General features: G+C 35.1%; 1 long non-coding RNA gene across 1 annotated transcript; it reads right to left on the bottom strand.

Moving 5' to 3' along the window:
• Window positions 1-9,464: 9,464 nt before the first annotated feature.
• On the bottom strand, window positions 9,465-12,498 carry LOC129794039 (uncharacterized). The gene is made up of 2 exons (XR_008750991.1): window positions 12,261-12,498; window positions 9,465-10,766 (listed from the first exon to the last, which is right to left on the bottom strand). It is a non-coding gene; the product is annotated as an uncharacterized LOC129794039 (long non-coding RNA).
• Between the last annotated feature and the right edge of the window lie 335 nt (window positions 12,499-12,833).

Here is a 12,833-nt window from a genome sequence, read left to right as displayed (position 1 = left end):
ACAAAATGTGCTTCAGAAATTTGTCATGAGATACCAAAATGTGTTTCCATAATCATTTAGGGGATTTTTTTGCCCAGATCCTGCATCACGTCCTGCCGCACGTTAAAATTTCACTCAATTCATTATTTATTCAGGCGAGTTATTAAAGTATGCGTCCTTTTCTCTTGAACAAACAACGAGAAGCATCAGTTAAACTTTACATTAAACTACATATGCCTCTATATGTATACTACATAGTGGGGAGGTCTAGTGCAAAAAAAAAGATGATGAAGAAAGTTGAAAAAACTTGAGAGAGTCTGGTCTCTTTTTTTTTCCTCCAGTTCGCTTTTTCTCTTCCTTTGGCTGGCAAAGAAAGTCCATGGAGAGAATGTGGAGCAATTAAAGAGTGTAACTTGCCACCCTCGAGGGGGCGGGAAGAAATTATTAAGTGAAATTAAGTATACGTCTCTCGGTCAAGGAAAAACTTGCAATCGATGCAGAAGAGAAAGTGAGCCACTTTGGAGGACATTATCAACGTCACCACATCACTAAAAGTGATAGTGAAATTATAAACTAAGAGATGGGACTGAGAAATAATTACTCAGTGAGTTAGTTGAATAAACTTATTAACACTTGGAGGACTTTACTGCGGTAATCACTGCCAATTCGACTTTTTTAAACCGCCATAGATTAAAATCTATCCACCTTATCTTGATAATTTCTACATCTATGTGTAGGCGGATTCAAATACAACAAGTTTGTCAAAAGAAAATCCGGAAAAACGTTTTCTTTATAATAGAAAATTAAGCTCAAAGTTTGAGGTTAGAAATTCGAGTCCTCCAAGTGTTAAAAATGTAATGAATTAATGAATGTTTCAGTGATTGCGGAAAAACAAGAAAAAGTTTTCAATATGTTGTGAAATTAAAATGTATTAGGTTTTCTAATAAGAATAGGACAATTTTCCTAATTTTCTCGATATGAAACTGATTCGAAAATCCCTTTTTTCGGTTCGAAGTCTTGTTCAAAAAAGATTGAATTTTATTGAATTAAGATTGAATTATTCATAGTTGCTTGAAACTTTTTTTAAAAATAATTTTCTTGGTCGCATTCAGTCAATCAATCAATCGCAATTATTAGAATAAATAAAGATTTTGATTAAGAAGAAAAGAATAAGATTTTCATTTAAAATTCTTAGTTTGAATAGAAGAAATTCCTTTGAATAAGAGAGTTACAAAAAAATCATTCTTTACTTTTTACATATTCTGATCAGAATCCTTCTATACTTGACTCTCTCGTTGAAATATTTCTATAAAAAAAAATCGTCTCATTTGAAACTCTCATAAATTAAAGTTCTGACATTCCTGTATAAATAGTTTTTGACCCTTCTTGGACATTTTGTAAGTACATAATCATTGAAGACAAGAAAACATTTAATTTGCCTTCTCTAGTAAAGCATGTTATAAATTTCTCTTTTTTGATTTTATAAATCCATTCATGAGAAACCTCATCAAGGGGGATAATGTGTTGTCTTGCTGAAGATAAATTACATGAAATCTTTCTCTCGTTCAACACAATTTGCATATGAGGGCTTACAGGAGTGATGGCAAAAAAAGAGCTCCATTTATGAGAGACAAAGCCCGACAATTTCAACGAAGTTTCCCATTGACGTTTTTTCTAGCCGTGCACATTGTGAGATTCCTGGGTGAAATAAAAGGATAACCCAGGGTGGAAAGTTATCTAGTGGCGTGTCTCTTTCTCCTCTCGGGGGATGCTGGAATGGTTATTTTCTCATCATAGAATGCGTGTATACTTCTTACCGTATCTCGCCTTCCTGTGTGTGATGATGCCTTTTATGTGATCTCAATATGCAAATAGCATCCGTTCTGTGAGAATGTACTTAAAAACACTTCCCTCATATGCTTTTTTTTGTGCCTCCTCATCATGTTTGAGCATAAATTACACTGGCGCATAGTCTCGAGACATTCATTCTTCTCCGCATACAGTGTGCTTGCACAGGAGACTCTTTGTCTCGCATCATTGTCTGGGACTATATATGGGATGAAGAACACAGTGTAGCTTTTTTTGTTCCATAGAAAGGATACAGTGGGATGTAGGAAATTTTCTCTGTTGCCTCCACATTAGGAATTCCGGGTTATTTTTCATATATGCTTGGGTACCTCAAAAGAGGGTTGGCGCATGTGTGTGTGAAAGAAGCACCATGCATTCCATTCAATGCAGCACCAATTTTCCACCTTGTCGCATAATTGCGTCCTGAGACGGGGTCTCAGCGTCAATGGAAGGGATTTTCTCTTTCACGACAATTGACTCAATGAAACATGAAGAATGACTGCATTGAGCTACGAGAATAATACCCCCTTTCACTCCTTTTTCTCTGGCACACCAATTCAGTCTCCCCGTGGCACTCAAGAGGTCCCTGATCCCTCCGCGAACCCATCACACACTCTTCCGGCAATAATCACGATAATTGTGCGGTTTTGTGCAAATTCACTGCATTCCTCCTCATACAACCCCTCTACGTCATCCCATCTCTCCTCATTTGCACTCTCATCCAGTGGGAATTCTTCAATGAGGCGCCCTTCAGCCTTCTTGGCCAGCCACCGTGACGACGAAACTATCTCGGCAATTTAGTATTTACCCAGATGGCCGTCCCGAATGGTCTCATCGCCTTTTAATTTCATCTAAAAGCCCCCGTCTTCGCCTATAAATTAGGGCCCTTCGGGAACCCGCAATTAGGGAAGATGCAGAGTCACGTAATGCCGATAATCGAGTGAATCGAGTGAATTGATGCGCGTACTAATCGGGCAACCCCTTGTGATTATGGTTGAAATAATTAACTTCTTTCTGTGAATAAGAAATGCAATATGTATAAATGTTTTAATTGTCGTGAAAAAAAAAATGGAATTTGTGGTTTTAGAAAGTCTACAAAATGTTTCTGATTTATGTGAGTAAAATACAATTTTATTATTAAAAAAAAAACGATTTTGAAATTTAAAATTTTTCGGATGTTTATTTAAAGAATTTATTCTGAATGTGATGAAAAGCTTTGCAATTATTTTATGTTTTTCATGCTTTTATAATATTTTTACTTAAGAGTAATAATGAAACTTTTCCTTTTAAAAATATAATAACTTAAGCCACTTTATTCTATTTTGTATATTACTTTTTCATTGAAAACTCTGTTATGAAATTTTAGTTATAATCAATGAAATTTTAAATCAAAACATTTATTAATTTGATGTTTAAATTGCAACATTTGCTAATAAAATAATTCTAATTAATCCTGATATATAATGAATTAACAATTAAATTATAAAATATAATAATAATACTATCGATAAATCAATTTATGAATAAATTAAAACTTATTTTAGTTTATCCGATTTATCCATTTTGTGAATGATTTCTGAAAATTTTCCAGAAAAACGATTTAAATTTCCCCAAATCAACCAATTAAATTGAGTTTAATATTAAAGCAATTCTTGTGGAATTAATCAGTTTAATTTCTATACAAAGTGTCGTTCCCTTATTGATTTATTAAATGTTAAATTTAATAAATTTGTGTTGTATACACAAAATCAATAAATCGCATTAAATAGCAATTACTCCGGCTCAATTGGAGTGCGAATAAATGAATGTAATTGGCATGGGTGGTGACGGGGGCGACTCTTGGACCAACCTGTGGCTCTATATCCGCATTAAATATTCCGCCTGAAATTGAGTTTAAATTACTTCGACTCGATTAATTCAACGCCAAGAGGAAATTATTTAGTTTGCTGGCAAATGACGTGAAAACAGACTTAAGGTGTGTGGTGGAAACTGCCAAGGAAATTGATTTTGAGACGTCTGTCTCAAGAGATTTTAAAATTTTTACAAAATACTAAGTTTTCTTTTATTACTTAATATGTATTTAGTTTTAATCTCATTTAGATTTACTTAAATGAGTTTTGATATTTATATTTTATAGAAATTTTTAAATTCTTCTTACAATTAAATGATTAAAAACATCTAATTTTTATCAACTAATTCTCTACATAAATTAATGTTGGAGCTAACTTAAAATTCTTTAAACTTTTGATTTTACATATCTACCTGTATTTTCTTTCCATTTTCCCCACATTTATGCAAAGAATTGTTTATATATCGAGTGAAAATTTAATGAAAGAAAATTTCCAAGAAATCATTTTTCCCTCATTATAATTCCTCGTGGATTTATCTCATTTTAATTCCATTTTAATTTATGGTGAATTTGGAATTAAAGCTTTTGCGGGTTTGTTCGCAAAGTGGGTGAAGAAAATCAATTAATTGGTGTGGAAATTTGCGTCCAGACGAGGTCAAAAGCGGTGGAGGGATAGTCCCAAAGTCGCAGTAAAGTGAATTATGCAAATGAGATCCTGTTGCTTTAGGGATTCCGGGGGTTTTCAGGAGTTAGTCTGGTGTGATTAATAGTGAGAGTGGAGCTTTTAAGTTTTCTGTTCTCTTTGGTCTTTGCCTATACATACATATATGCTAACGCCAAGTCTCTTTTCAATTTAGTGTGGTCTCTGCCAGTAAAATTGAGACTTGGAATCTGTGATGAGGGTGAAAGGTGTGCGATTTTAAATTGAGTACCGGATGGTGGCGTGAGGTATTTCTGCGAAAATTGGGAAGATAGGTAAGATATGAAAAGGTGTGAATTGGAAGAAGAAGATCTCGCACGGGAATTGGAGTGTATTTATTGGAAATTGAATTTTCAATTTTGTATTATTAATGCGAGGAAAATGATTTGGCATTGGTGAAAGAGGAAGTCCGCGGGGGGAGCGAAGGAAGCATAATAATATGGAGCAAATGCAGGAAAATATGGCTCCAAATCAACTCTCGAACACGGCAGGATTGTTATTATTCCCTCCTCTTTATATATTTTTTTTACCAACTGTATATTTTTACTCATACCCCCGGGTATACCCCCTCACATTATAATGTATTTTATTCGGAAGCTATTTTTCGTGTCCATGTACTTTTTTCCACCCTCCCGTCGCCGTTTTTTTTTCTACTCTACCATACGCCCTCACCCACCCACTTGAAGTTGAAATATTTTTCCAGCGACATCCTCCATCCCCTACGGCGTCGACATCAACGTCGTCGTCGCTTTTGGCTCAAGCATTTAAACATGGCGCGCTCACACTTCAATTAGGGGTAATATTGATATATTCTGAATACGAAATACTCCGTGGAGCGTCTCTTCCTGTGGGTGGGCCTCCGGGGTTGGTGGAAAAGGAAAATGGCGCATTTTATCTATTTCCCATTCAGAGCTATTGGATCAAAAGATATATTCAAAGTTTGCATGGAAGTTGGAATAAAATAAATTTGTTTTTTTTTCACCCATCGAATTTTCTCTCAAATTCACATTGCTGAAATCCTCGCGAAATCTTCCACTCACCTACCTTTATACTTTTTTTTTAAACCTTTTATGTTTATTTAATTTTTGGAAATACACGCTTTAACTATATATCAATGCTATCTGCAGAAATATTGTAAATTGCATTAAGGGAACGTGAAAAGTATTTTTTTTATAACTTGAAGTATCCAAATTTTCTCAAATAATTTTATAATCCATACAACTCTTCAACATAGTATACCTGTATTTGTATTAGTCGATTATGATTATATTTCTGGGTTTTTTCAGCTTCGGAAAATTCTTGCTAAAAGATGGGATAAGAGTATTTAATAAGACTTTTTCAAGTTTTCAGTCGATGAAAAATACAGAATTCAGTAAAATCACTGGTAGACCAAATTGTTAAAGTTTACCTTTAAATGTACAAGGTGATAGCATTAATAACAGAGCAGTGTAAGGGCTGAAAAAAATACAATTAATCTGGGAAAAGTTGTATTTCAAAAAATCTGAATAAAAATAAATAAAAATAAAATCTGAAACATAAAATTAGATTTTAAGAATAAATTGAAATTAATACAGTCAAATTCCTCAAAATTTTTCTAGTTCCTAAAACGATTAATTTAAAATTAAAATATTATCTTTTTTTCTGAAAAAAAAAACCTATAATACTGCCAATCTTATCCTGCCAATGTATCTATTAAAGATATTTAATTCAACAATTTTCATTACCTACCTATTTATGATAAAAATGGGAATTTTTCTTCACCTTTGTTATAGAAGTTTTAAACTAATTTTTAATTTTCCGATTATTTGTGTTCATTTTTTATTCCTTTTCAAATTCACAATTTTCTGCTGTTTATTCTTTCCTTTCTTTGAATCTATTTTACGGTAATGATTCACATACTTTTCAATGCTTTACTATTTCCCAAGAAGAACAAGGGGATTCAACAAAATAAAATCTTGTTGAGAAAACTTTAATAAAACTTTATTGCATGTCCTCTTATCTGATGTTGGATACATCCTTGGTTACCAACGTTATAATTAATCAACCATTCAGACTAATTCAATATTTATTTCCTGTTTCATTTCCACGAAAAGAAGTTTACATTTTTTTTGTCGATGAGAGGGAAAAAACTCACAAGACGAAGTCTGTTTTATCCTCTCCTCGCGATTGAGTATCGAGGGTAAAAAAAATCTCACCCTGACTACACATTGTCAGATGGCGCAGTTTTTTCCTTTCCACCGAGGGATGTTTTTTTTTCACGTGAGGGGTAAAAAAAATCCCAACCCCAGATGAGAAAAAAATATCCCTCTTACAGTCATTAGCGCAATAGTTTCCCGCCAATTTGATACCATGTGCTCCTTGGTAGAGAGAGTTAGAGTACGATTCCACTTCCACCCTAATTAATTGGCATTCGCTTGCGAGAGGAATGTGTCGGAAGTCTGTGGTGAGTAGATAGCAATGCAAAAGGGTTGTGAAGTTCATGGAATATGTAGCTCTAGTAACGTGTGGAGTTTATAGTAAAGTTGATTAACTAGAGTGGCACACAGTGGATTGCCGGAATTTGTGGGGGAAGTCTCGAAATTATATTTTCGCTATTTGGAACTTCTCTTGTGGCAAACAAGTTAATTTAATGTAAATAGATTATTTTAAAGTTATAGAATTAAATGAGAATGTGTTTTAGTTTTCATTACCAAAGTTTCATTTGCTACATATACGAATATACCTACTTATTTACGCTATATGTAGTATTATTTTCATTAACTTTCACCCACCAAATCCCGTGATGATACTTTACCTAGTTTTCTAATTACTTATACAAATTAACTCAAAGTTCTAGAAGTGATTTTTATAATTTTTTCAATTCTCCTGTGTTATTTTGTGATATTATTTTAACATTAAATTCTTTAACCCTTTGAGGGTGATTTAATTCTTTAATGCAAAATTATAATTAAATGAAAAATCTGCTAGGATATACTTATTAGTATTTTTTGTCAAGAAATCAGTCCTATTGAGAAAATTGTTTCATACACAGACCTAATCACGAGTAATTATATTTTCGCAAGTTCAATTAAATTATTTTCAAGTTGAAAATGTGATATAGACAGTAGAAGAAGAATTAAAAGACGCTTTGATATTGAGAAATTTTCTCTAAGAGCATCCATAGCGAATCAATATCGTGATAAGAAGATTAAATCATGCGAACTAATAAGTTTGCTCCATAAAACTATTGTATTAGCTCTATAGGATGAATGTTTAATGCCTGGGTCGCGAAAGGGTTTATATCCATTTTTCCATTTTTTTCATATCTATGATATATTTACTTTCGGAAAAATATTAAAACAAAAACTTTATAGAGAACAGGGCTCAGAAAATGGATATTGAAGTGCTTGTACTTAATTAATTTTTAATAAATATTATGCTTCATTTAACTAGCGTTCTTCCTTTCATTTAGAATTTTCAGTAGCTTAAATGCTCATTGCCTGATATTATAATACAATGATTCTTCAAATTCTCTCGGCTTTTTCTTCCTAACTTTATTTCTCAGAATTTTTACTAAATTATCACATTTTTATTTCCTAAAGCACTTCGAATAAGAATTTTAAAACAGTGAAGATCCGCATTATAACATTAACTCTGTATTGTTTTAACGAACACAGATTAGCTGAGAAATCTATATTTTTCATTTCTGTTTTAGTCTTTCTAATAATATTGAGCAATGTTTTGTCAACTTGTCTAAAAGAGAATTCTATTGAATTTTTCCTTGGAGTTTTCTCTCTCTGTGAATCCTCACTGTTATTCTCATATCTTATTCTGATTAGAAAATAAAATATATTTTATTGTGAAATTCACTATAAAATTTTTAGTGCAATAAATTGATAAACAGAACAACATTCCTGCTTTGTGTATCCATCATCTACAGGCAATTTTGGAATTTTCACCCCATAAGACTGGGAAAGAGATCTGTATGCATACATACATATATCTCTGGGTTCAAAGTGTTCACTATTCTTCTGAATATAATTTATCATCGGAACAGCATTTGGGAAATGGTGCTCGGGTAGAAGTTTACACACGAAGGAGTTGTTTGATGTTTCCTCATGCGATACCTGTTCGATATTTTGCCCAAGGATTCCCGTCTTCTCAAGGTGTGGCTCAGGCAACGTGAGTGAAAATGTGTTTGATAGTCTTAAATTTCATTTCTCGCACGTTCACCCTCCTTAGGTTCGCATATACGGAAGAAATGCCACACATATATGAGAACGGCGAAGGATGATTTGGGGTGACTCTGCTGGTTGATTCTCTTTGCATGGGGATTTGCAAATTTTATTCCCTTTCCGTATAGAAGCGAGAAGAATGCATAAATTATAAATATCTCTGGGACACTTTCACCTCTCAATAGTTCACGTAATTGTAATGAATGACTCTGTGCAAGACCCATTTGTGATGGTACATACCTACCTTTTCTGCGGGCTCAAAGGGTTCACAGCGATATTGAATTTCTTTGATTGCAATTTTTGCATACAGCGAGTAAATTTCTCTTTTGTAGCTTTTTTTTGCATGAATCGTACAGCAGGAAGAGATGGTTAAAATGGGCGACCGTTTTTTTTGTAGAACACCAGAGTGACTTCTCACATGAAAATACTCACGGTGAATTGCAACATCACGCACAATATGCAAATCAATCTCTTTTCTATGGAAGCACAACGTTTTTTTCTTCTATGTGAAACTCTTCACGATATATATTCAAATTTACGAGCATAGAGGGGCCTTCAACTGGAATTTCACCCCAAACAATACAGAGAGACGAGGGGTTTTACTTTTATAGTTTTTGGGACGCATCGAAAGGAGTAGAAAATTTGATTTTTTACCTCTATGCCATTTGCATATTTTGCCATTGAATGAATTTCTTCTCTCTGTGTGCAGTAACATTGCTATTTTATTGTTGTACAATTTCATTTTAATTCATTCACGCAGCAGCATGCTTTTCGACAACGTAGTAGTTAATGTCCAAGGGGTTAACGAGGCAGCAATTATTTGGTATTCTGCATAAGATGGGAATTTCCAAGACAATGCGGATTGAGATTAAAATTTTATTTATCCAATTTTTGTAGATCTTTTATTATGGAAAAAAAGCTCTGAAAAAGCTCTACAATACCTAGCCTAGAACTCCTAGAATATCAGTATTTATGAGAATCATTTTTTGGAGTTAAAACATATTAATTAGAGAGCTTAATCTTCTATGTGGAGCAATTTTTGAAAATGTTTCCCATTGAATTTATAAGTATATGATTAGAAATTTTCTTTTGGGTTGCATTTCAACACTTTGGAAGAAAAAAATTTAAAGAAATATTTTAGAGAAAAAATATTCTATAAGCCAACAAGAAATAAATAAACTTGTTACATTTAAAATAAAATAAAGAAAAAATCATCATAAGGATTAAAAGATTATTTATTAACCCCTTGATGGATAAGAAAAACTCTTGAGTAATTTTCTGTACGAGAAAGCTCAATGAGAATAAATTTCCAATAAAACACCATCAATTTATCATGAAAAGTATTCGTGGGAAGATTGTTTCCATAAACACTGGTGATTATTTCACGTTGATGCTCCCGCAACAAAATGCTCTTTATACCACAAATGGGGTGAATTTTTCCCCGTTGAATGAAGCTGTGTGTGTGTGGCAAAAGAAAATCTGCAATAAAAGCGTGGAGAGTGTCTCATTGGCTTCCTGAAAATGAAAATTGACAAGGACTCAAGTAGTTGATTATGTGGTACAAATGATGAAGGAAAACAGAGAGAGGGATAAGAAGGAGCATAAATCAGCTTGGGAAGAATGGAACAAGGGCTTTGGGAGTGGGGATGGAAAATATGTGTATGTGTGCGATACAAAACACAAATCCTTTCCGCATATACACTCTGGCTGGAGACATGTAATTCGTGGATAACTGAAGCAATCGACTTGATAAAATAAGTTTCCGTATACATCGTTTTCATGCTATACCCCATGTCATCTGCCTCCGTTCCTTGTGCTCGCCTCTATATCCTATGGTATGCTTGGACCCCATACCATACCCACACAGTACGGTGGGTGGTACGGAGAAAGAAATTTCACCCGCTTTTGTGTGCGCCAAACATGGCGCTCCGGCATCTTCCGGAGAAATGGAGAGAAATGCGAGAGAAAAGGCGCCATGAGAGCCAAAAGTGGAAACTGACTTAATTTGAATTCCATGGAAGACGAGAGGAAAATAAGAAATATGAAAGTTTCAATTTTCTAACACGTTCTCCCATATAACCATTGAGCGACATTGTGGAGCTTTCTCGCATTTGGGGGATGGATGGGTGGTGGATACGGGAGCGGCTCATCCCACTTCTGAACAGCAGCGACAGAGCTGGAAGAACGAGTGGAGAATAATGTTAAGCTACGATGTGAATATTTCGCGAAATATTCAACAAAAATCAATAAGATATACTTTGGCTATATACTATGTATGCTATATACATACATATGCACATACATATACTCACGAATATTCTCTAAATTCTCTAAATTCTATATATGCTACGGAGACGAAGAAAGGATTTCAATCTCATAAGAGAGCTCCATTTTGCATGGATGCTCGGAAAAGTCCCGGGAAATTCCAAAAATTCTAACAGTTACTTATTATCCTTTTTATCCATATATTTATAAAGTTATATAATACCCTGTTACATAAAACATCCTATATAGCATCCTGTGAAAAGTATAACTCGAAAATATTGAATTTGAGCTTTTTTGAGCATTTAGAATAAATTCATATACTATTAGCTTTGAATTTTATCAGAGAATAAGAGAACTTCCAATTATTTTGTCTCTAGCCAGATTTAGCTGAGATATTTTTTTAAAGCTAGGTATGTTAGGACATTATATTCTTTAGGCCTATTAAAACCATTCCTCTATGGCCCCTGATGATGATCTATTATAACCAAAAAGCTCATATGTAAGCATACCCATTGTGCTAAAAGCTCTCCCTGATAAATGCTCAATTTAAAAGGAAAAATTGGCACTTTCCATTACCACTATTGGCATGATTTCAAGTTTTGTATTTCATTTTTAAATCTGCACAAATATTTTTCTGTACAATTTTGCAAATTTCCAATTTAAATTATTACAAGACATTTAACAAAATACACCGAAAATGGGATGGTCTCCTCTGAAATGGCAGAGGAGTGTTGTTCATTCACAGTGAAACCCAGATGATTAATGCACGGGAGCGAGCGTGGGGTGCTAAAAGGGGTTTTGGGCACATTTTTCTTCAACCCCTTTAATACACTAAAAATTTCCCCATACTCCCCTCGTATGGGGTGGTGTTACAGGGGGGAGGTGAAAAAAAAAATGATGGTGCATTTGGGTAGAACGAGGGAGACAACTATGTAGAGAGAAAATCCCTCAAATTGGAAAAGCCGAGGAGGGTGAATTTTCCACCCTAGTGTATTCCCGGGGACTGGAAGAGGGTTCGATATGGAGTGTATTCTGCACACACTCATATATCCAATTTTATTGGCAACAATTTTCTATCAATCATCCACTATTGATCCACCAGAATTCTTGCGTTCTCGCGACGAATATCCCGGGTATTTTGTTTTCTCGCGGGGTATGGTGTGCTTGATGTATGTTTCATGTGAACATATCTAGCATATCCCACCCACATCGGATAACGTGTGGGTGGGCTTTTTTTTCCCAACTCGGTGTATGCTTTTTTTTGGAATTATGTGTTGTACATATGTGAAGTTTTTGGGGAGCTTTCCTCTCTCTCTCTCTTTGCATCCCTTATTTGGTAACCCTCCCCCACCCCACCACGTACACACCCATCACACAAAAAAGACACCATCAATCGTGAAAATACCTGAGACACGAATTTCCCGCAGAATCACCCCCGCCCGCACATCCTGCGCTTTCGAACCCCCTGCGCCATAAAAAAAAACCCTACACTCTCATGTCACAAGCCTACACCTGGTCAGCTTCGGACGGGGGTCGAAATGAAACCTGCCTGTGTGAGATGCACTGGACAAAGGAGCACCCATTGCGGAGCAGAAATGGTGCAGAACGTTCCGATTGTGGCGGAGATTTGGTGGAAACTAAGAGAGTGCGTGGTACACTCGACGCCCCTAAATGAAAATGAGTTGAGTAGGTTATACTCGCCATACATGTGTGTCTCAATTAACACTAAGATTGAAGCGCTTTGCCAGAAATATTTAATGGCGCGGTGCTCCGACGCTCACATTAGCGTCACGATGCCGCAAGTGAGAGTGAAAGTGAGCATCGTCCGTGGGAGAGACGAGGACAGCGGTAGACGCCACCCCGTCATTTTCATCATGCCCGGAGCATACACTGCCATGTTGTTCCTGCGCCCTGAGCTCGACCTGCCACAGCCGTAGCCTGGATTCCTCGCGCACATCCACCTGGGCGTTTGTATTGG

This window comes from Lutzomyia longipalpis, chromosome 3 (genome assembly GCF_024334085.1).
Source record: "Lutzomyia longipalpis isolate SR_M1_2022 chromosome 3, ASM2433408v1".
Classification (NCBI taxonomy): domain Eukaryota; kingdom Metazoa; phylum Arthropoda; class Insecta; order Diptera; family Psychodidae; genus Lutzomyia; species Lutzomyia longipalpis.
Note: the sequence above shows the minus strand (reverse complement) of the source record. Positions and strands in the feature narration are given on the sequence as shown.